Source organism: Nannospalax galili, unplaced genomic scaffold, assembly GCF_000622305.1.
Source record: "Nannospalax galili isolate Female #2095 unplaced genomic scaffold, S.galili_v1.0 scaffold220, whole genome shotgun sequence".
Taxonomy (NCBI): domain Eukaryota; kingdom Metazoa; phylum Chordata; class Mammalia; order Rodentia; family Spalacidae; genus Nannospalax; species Nannospalax galili.
The window spans coordinates 563,902-571,280 of NW_008347891.1; positions in this window are offsets into that span (position 1 = coordinate 563,902).

The following is a 7,379-nucleotide window of genomic DNA, read 5'->3' on the forward strand; positions in this document are numbered from 1 at the left end:
TACAAGACCTGTGTGAGGAAAGTGGGAATAAGGCTTTGCAGTCCAAGCTCCCAGCCAGAAAGCCAGCCACCGTTCTCCATCAGTGACAGAGATTTCAGCTTCCCATAAGACACACACACACACACACACACACACACACACACACACACACCACACACACCCTAAATCTTCACTTGCTTCCCTTCTAGTACCTCCCTCCTGGCCACATGATCAATTACAATCCAGAAACCTCTTGAAAGCATGCATTGCCTCTGAGATTAAGACTATGAAATCCTGTATCTTCACTGAGGTCCCCTTGGAACCTTGGAAGCCACAGACTCCTTCCTGGGGCAAACAGCCCAGTTCATGGGACTGCCTGAGACTGTTGGCAGCAATCATTGGTCACGATGACTCAGGTGGCTGCCATCCACCCACGAGGCCTCCATGAGTGAGAACACCATCTGGTCACCAGGAACAGTGTCAGAGTGCCAGGCCACCCTGGACAGTTGATGAAACAAGGGGTCAAGTTCCCAGGGGCACAAATGCTCCTCCTTCTCCTCTTGCTATACAGCAAGGTTAGTCATCAACCATTCTTTTTGACACATTCTGGTATGTTCTGAGCCCTATGCTGGCCATGTGTGCAGCAGACGAGACACGCTGTCCTTAAAAACTTAGTGCATAAATCTAAAAGATGTGGAGAGAAAGAAAAAGGCCTTCTGGAAGGAAGATGTGATGCCTCAAATGGAACAAAGGGATGCTTTGGGCATCTGGGACAAGACATGGGGTTGGGTTGAAGATAAGAAGCAGGGAAGGTAAGTCCATGTCCAAAGACTTGGTGTGCCTTCTTAACAAAGTCACATCTGGTGAGCTGGCCAAGGAATCCGCGAACTAGCAAAGATCCATACAGAGGTTAGCACTACTGTTTCACTAATGAAAGTTGGGAGCTGGGAATTCTTGAGTGCCCAACTGTGGACACAGGACTAGAAGTTTAGAGAGATGCTATTCAATAGTCAGTTATGTGACATTCTTTCATAGTTTCTTCTTTCAACAAATACACACTGAACACGTACTCTGTGCCAGTTCAAAGTCTGATCCTGGGGTCGCGGGTGTGAGCAGAGGAGGACTTGCCTGCCTTACCACCGAGTGTCATTAGTGGAATACATATGTATGCCTTGCAACTGTCTATAAGCCAGTCAGAGTGGATTTTATTGACCAATAGGCACTGATGGCCTTTATCGGAAGTAGATGGACAAATGGACAAAAGACCATTAAGGGGGAGCACATGGGATAAGTACAGTATCAAAGCTCTTCTCAGCGTTTTCAGACTAATTGCAAGCTCTGTACAGGATCTTACTTCAGGGAGAAACACTTGTTAAAAAAAGTATACCATATATTGTTATAATATGTAATATACTATAATAGAATAATACAAATCTGAAGGCATATGATCAATTTTCTGAAGTATGTAGTGATTCACACCAGTTGGAGCCACTGGCTAGTAAAACCAAAGGCCCCACACCAAGGGTGGCCTGTGTGCCAGGCAGCTCTGAGGCCCCCCACTGGAAGCTGGGAAACCATGTTGAACACGCCCTGTGCCCCACCCTTCATTGCCTTGTGTCAAGAGGGTGGGTTTCTCTCCTGGAATGAAGAGCAAAAGGCTGTTGCACTCTGTGGGGCAAAAACAGGAAAGCAGTTATGGAAAGCTGGAACCCAGGGCCTCCCACAGGCCAGGCAAGTGTCTGCCCCTGAGCTGTAGCCACAGCCCTACTCATTTCCATGGCACAAAAGAAGTCACTCAGAGAACAGCCTAAAGGGCCCCAATTATAGATTCCCCATTCCCATGTCCTCTAGCCCTTGGACTGATGAACCACCTCTCATCAGAGAGAGTCCCCAAAAGTCTGACAGAGAATAGCCCAAAAACACAACTTTGTTTCTGTTGGGCTCCTCAGTTCATTTCCTTGACACAGAAAGAATTCAAAATTAGTTACTTCACTCTGAGAACATTTTGAATAGCAAGGTTTATTTTTGATATAAAGTTATAAAGTAATTAAATGTCCAATCAGTAGATTAAAACTTGGAAACCAGGAGTCTGAGGTTAACTTCTGTTATAGCCAGTTTTACATGTATAACTATACTCAAGAGGCAGGAGAGATGGGGCTTAAGAGCACTGACTGTTCTTGCAGAAGAACTAGGTTCAAATCCCGGTACCCAGAGGGCAGCTAACAACCATCTATCCTTAACTCCAGTTCCAGAGGATCCGACACCCTCTTCTCTGGGTATTGCACAACATGGGAGCATTTATATACATGCAGACAATACACTCATATACATAAAACAATATAAAAAGTAATAAATAAAATGACTGTACTCAAATAGTATTTAATTTACTAAGCCTCATCTTTACCACTTGTAGGTTCATCACAAGAGAGAGAGCCTTGAAAATGCAGTGAGGGCCCCAGTCCTGAGGGCACACAGCTCAGCACAATTCTCTTACTGATTTGACAATAGCCAAATTCACTCGTGGACTTTGTAAACTGCAGGATAACAGCACAGATAACGGAAACCACTTCTTTTTTATAGAGTATTTTATTTGTTATTTATTATTTATTTATTTTATGTGTATGAGTGTACTGTCTGCATGTATGTAAGTGTACCTGTGTTGTGCAATGCTTGTGGAGGTCAGAAGAGGGTGTCAAATTCCCCTGGAACTGGAGTTACAGATGGTTGTCAGCTGTTATGTGGGTTCTGGAAATCGAACCCGGGTCCTCTGCAAGCACAGCCAGTGCTCTTAACCACTGAGTCATCTCTCCCCAGTCCCAGCAACCACTTCTTAATTGCCATCTCCCTTAAGAAGTCTTCCTAGCTGAAGGTGACACAAAGGCCCTATGCGGAAATGGGCTCAACCTTGGGCACATGGACGGTAGTCCCTGGCTTTCCTGTGTTGTACCTTCTGCCACGTCCCTCCTGCAGACACCCAAAGCCATCAACAAACCCTGCTGCCATGCAGCTCTGTAAAAAGTCAACATGAATTAATGCATTCATTCTAAACTGTGAGAACACGTTGGTTCAAAACTTAGCCCAAAGGAAGGTCAGAACAGATATTTGGGGAATCACTGTCTAGTAAAGAAGGTTCTAGAAGCCAGGCATGGTGACGCATGCCTTTAATCCCAGCACTGAGAGGCAGAGGCAGGTGGATCTCTGTGAGTTCAAGGCTTCCAGGCCAGCCTGGTCTCCATTAGCGAATCCAGGCCAGTGAATCCAGGCCAGCTGTGGCTACAGGGAGACCTTGTCTCAAAAAAACCAAAAAAAGAATTGTGTTGTAATGATATGCTTCTTCTAAGTATGTTGTTATTAAATAAATCATTTTTAAAAATTAAAAAAAAAAAAGAAGGTTCTAGAACCTGTTCTGTACTGAATGTATTAGGAATTTATTAGGAATTTAGAAATCAGAAATTAAAGATGAATATTAACTCTGTAAACTCTGAAACCAAACTGAACATTGCTGTGACACTGTGTGAAATAGTTAAGTAAGTGATAAGTGACCACATGGTGTGACCCATATCTTAAAGAACAGCTGAAGCTAATGACGTAAATGGAATGAGCTATAGCCAAAAGAGAAACATGTAAAAACCAGCAGCTCCAGGACTTCATTGATGCTTGGCTACACAAGACTCTGAATCCGTGGGCCTCATCCCAGCGCATTGCCCAAGACCTGAGACCAGCCTGAACTCTGCCTGAAGCTCTGCCCAAGACCAGACCAGACCAGAGCCTCACATGAGACCTGATCGAGGACCCGAGCCTGAGAGCCAGAGACTGATGGAGTCTGCCATGACCGGACGTGATCAGAACCTGCGAGAGACAGCTCCACAGCCGGGAGAGTGCACCGATCACGGTGGACGAGAGAACTTCTCCACACAGAGTGCCTGAAGGCTTAACCTCTGGAAGGTACTCCCTGAGACTTTGGGACTCTTAACTACTAGAGAACTGGGTTTCCCCGTGAGTGTTTGTATTGATGTGTGTTTGTTATGCTTTGACCTAGTAAACACATATTGCAATCAAACAGTCATGTGTGAGAATCTCTTCTGTCCGTTGCGCCTGTCCTAAGCTCTCCCGAGAAGCAGTGACACATTTTGGATGTCACACTCAAGCCAGTGGCTTGAGACACATTCAGGACAGTTACTATCAAGTGACTGCTCCCATTCAGGACATGTTCTTTTCATGAGCTGTTGAGTCGTATAATCGGCAATCTAGCAAAAACTTCATTTGAAATAATAAAGGGATTAGATAAAGGTAAAGGCCAATAAGAGCTCGCAGATGCCTTTCAAACACCCACGTGTGATGGGGTGGGAGGAGACATGGAAGAGGATGTGAAGGAAAGTCACTCAACACATAATAAATACCTCTGTTGAATAGGACAAGGCTGAGAGATGGAACTTCCTCAGAGAGGGAAGTCTAGCCAGGTAAGCACCTAGACAAATGAAGATGGTTAGAGAAGTCGTCTGTGCCTTGAAATCAGAACATCTGTAAATGAGGGTTTCTCAGAAGAAAACGCTTGAAAGTCTGTCCTGCCTGCACTGAGTTGAAATTCCCTTCAAGGGAAGAATCATGAAGTGTGACATGGGATTCCCCTATCTTTATGGAGGGTATCCAAATAACTTACTCTAAGAAAAGGTAACTTCCCTGATTCCTAAAAACAAAGCCTTGCAAAGCAACAACTAAAAAATACACCAACCATAGACGTAGAGATCCTTCTGGCGTACCCACCACTTCCAAAAGACAAAGATCCACGTCTAAGCTGTGCGGACTGCGGGTCTTATTCTGTTATGGAGTCTGTCTCATCAGCAGCTTGGAGACTATTTGACAACTAACACAAATCCATTCGTTGCTCAGCTTAAAACTCGTGTCAGGAACAAAGACCATGCATCATGCCCCCAGCAGCCTGGTGTGAAGAACAGAAGCCTTTGCATATGAATACTGTTCTGTCCTAGAAGTTTTCTGCACTCGATCCCCTGAGTTCAGAGCTGAAGCTTCTTCGGAGAGACTCTGAGCTGAGCTATACGAACCCATTCAAATGCTGAATGGTGGAGTTAAATCATCTGCCCCACCTTGCCTGCACTCCCATTCAAATGCTGAATAGTGGAGTTAAATCATCTGCCCCACCTTGCCTGCACTCCCATACACCCGGCTGACCTCTGTGTGGCCAATGGAGACCAGGAACAGTGGGTGACTTATGGGGTGTGAACAGTGTGCCAGGAAATGTGGTATTAATCCGTCCAGCTCATGGACCTCTTATTGGTTTTTAACATCACTGTGACCCATCAGACTTGGGAAAGTCATGATCCTCCCCTGGATCTGCAAAGGGAGATATGAACAGGGTAATTTGCAGACACCTCCACCTCTTCAGCATGTAAAGTTCCACTAGCCCTTCCATACTGCCCTGTACATACACAGTCAGTACACAAACCCCAGAGTCAATTCTTACTCGTTATCTTTGAAACCAAGGCTCATCAGGGCTTCTCTGTGCCCACTTGTTCTTGTTTGCTTTCTATTGCCGTGATAAACACCACAACCAAAAGCAATTTGAGGAAGAAAGGATTTACTTTATAACTTACAAGTTAGAGTCACTGAGGGAAGCCAAGGCAGGAGCTCAAGGCAGGATCCTGAAGCAGTAACCAATAGAGGAATGTGCTTACTGGCTTGCTCCCCTAGCTTATAAAGCTACCTTTCTTATACAGCCGGACCCATTGGCCTAAGGATGCTGCCACCCACAGTGGGCTGGGTCCTCTTACCTCAGCTAGCAATCACAAGAATGCCAGACAGGTATGCCCACAGGCCAATCTGATGGAGTCCAGTTCTTCAGTTGAGATTCCCTCTTCACAGGTATGTCTAGGCTTATATCAAGTTGACAAAAACTAACTAGCCCACTACTGCTGTTCCAGGATGTGGAGACATGCCCCTGAGGAAAGCATGTGGCATCTACAACCATAGGCAAGTCCTGGCCCATCTGTTGTCATGGTGCCTTCAACTTTCCCTCACACAGCAAAGCTATGAGGGAGTAGCTTACTGGTATGCAGCAGCTATTTAGTGTTTATTTGCTGAGTGAACAGATTCAGGAAGATTCTGGCATATCCAACCTGTGACTCCCAAGCCACATACATCCCAGGATAGCTATGGATGTGTCTGTCCCAGTTTCATTTCTGTTGCTGTGATAAAATATCCTGACCAAAAGCAACTTAGGGGAGCAAAGGGTTCATTCAGCTTATCATCCCAAATTGCACTCCATCAGTGCGGAGGAATCAGAGTGGGAGCTTGAGACAGCTGGTCACAGCACGTTCACAGTCACGGGCAGAGAGCACCGAATGCGCCCGTGCTTCCTGCTGGCTGTGCTTCTGCCCAGCCAACTTTCTTCACTCTTGTACATTTGAGGGCCCAGCCCATGAATGGTGCCACTTACATCAAGGTTGGGTCCTCCCACATCAATTCATAACTGAGACAATCCTCCACAGGAATGCCCACAGGCCATGTCTAGATCATTCCTCCTTTGTAACGAGGCCTGAGCTAGATAATTCCTGAGTTGAGACTTTCCTCCTGGGTGGTTCTAGGCTGTGTCAAGCTGACAATTAAAGCTAACCGGGACCACTCCCAACACTTTAGGGTTCTAAACTGGTGGAAAACTATGGGACCTAGGGAAGCTATTGAAACTCTCTAGGCCTTAGTGTCCTATCTCACCTCAAGACAGGCAGTAATAAAGGCCCCTATCTCAAAGGGTTGCTGTGAGGGTTAAAGGAAATGGTATCAGCAAACCACTTACAACTTTATCCCGTATATAGTCAGCTTTAATCAGTGCTAAGATTTTTAATTGCAATAGTGAATGCAACTTAGCACCCTACCAGGAAACTTTGAATCACTCTAAATCATAAAGGTGTGATGAGTCTGTAGAGTTGTGTTCTTCAGTTAGTAGCTCTCTGCTAACACCTATACCTAGACTACAGGCCATACCCACAGGTTAGGAGGAGGTCTTTGAGAACGCACCTGTGCAGCACACAGTGGGGGCTCCAGGTAGATTTGAAGTCTGAATGGGTGGAATGGATCAAATGAGTGAGAAAATGACAGAATGAGTGGGCAGGTGGAAAACAGGGAAGGGCTATGAGGTAGGTGTGTCCACTCAGTGGTTCTCACCCAGATCTGATTTCACTTCCCAGAGACTACTGGGAAATCTCTAGAGAGAGTCGGGTTGCCTTAGCTGGGAGGTGTTGCTGGTATCTAGTGGTTAGAAGTCAGATGATGCACAAGACAGTCCCCGACAGAGAATGAGGGTCCAGTCAAACTATTGGCGTCATGGTGCTCAAGGAACCTTGGTCTAGTCTACTGGTTTTAATATTTTGCTCTTTCATAAAATG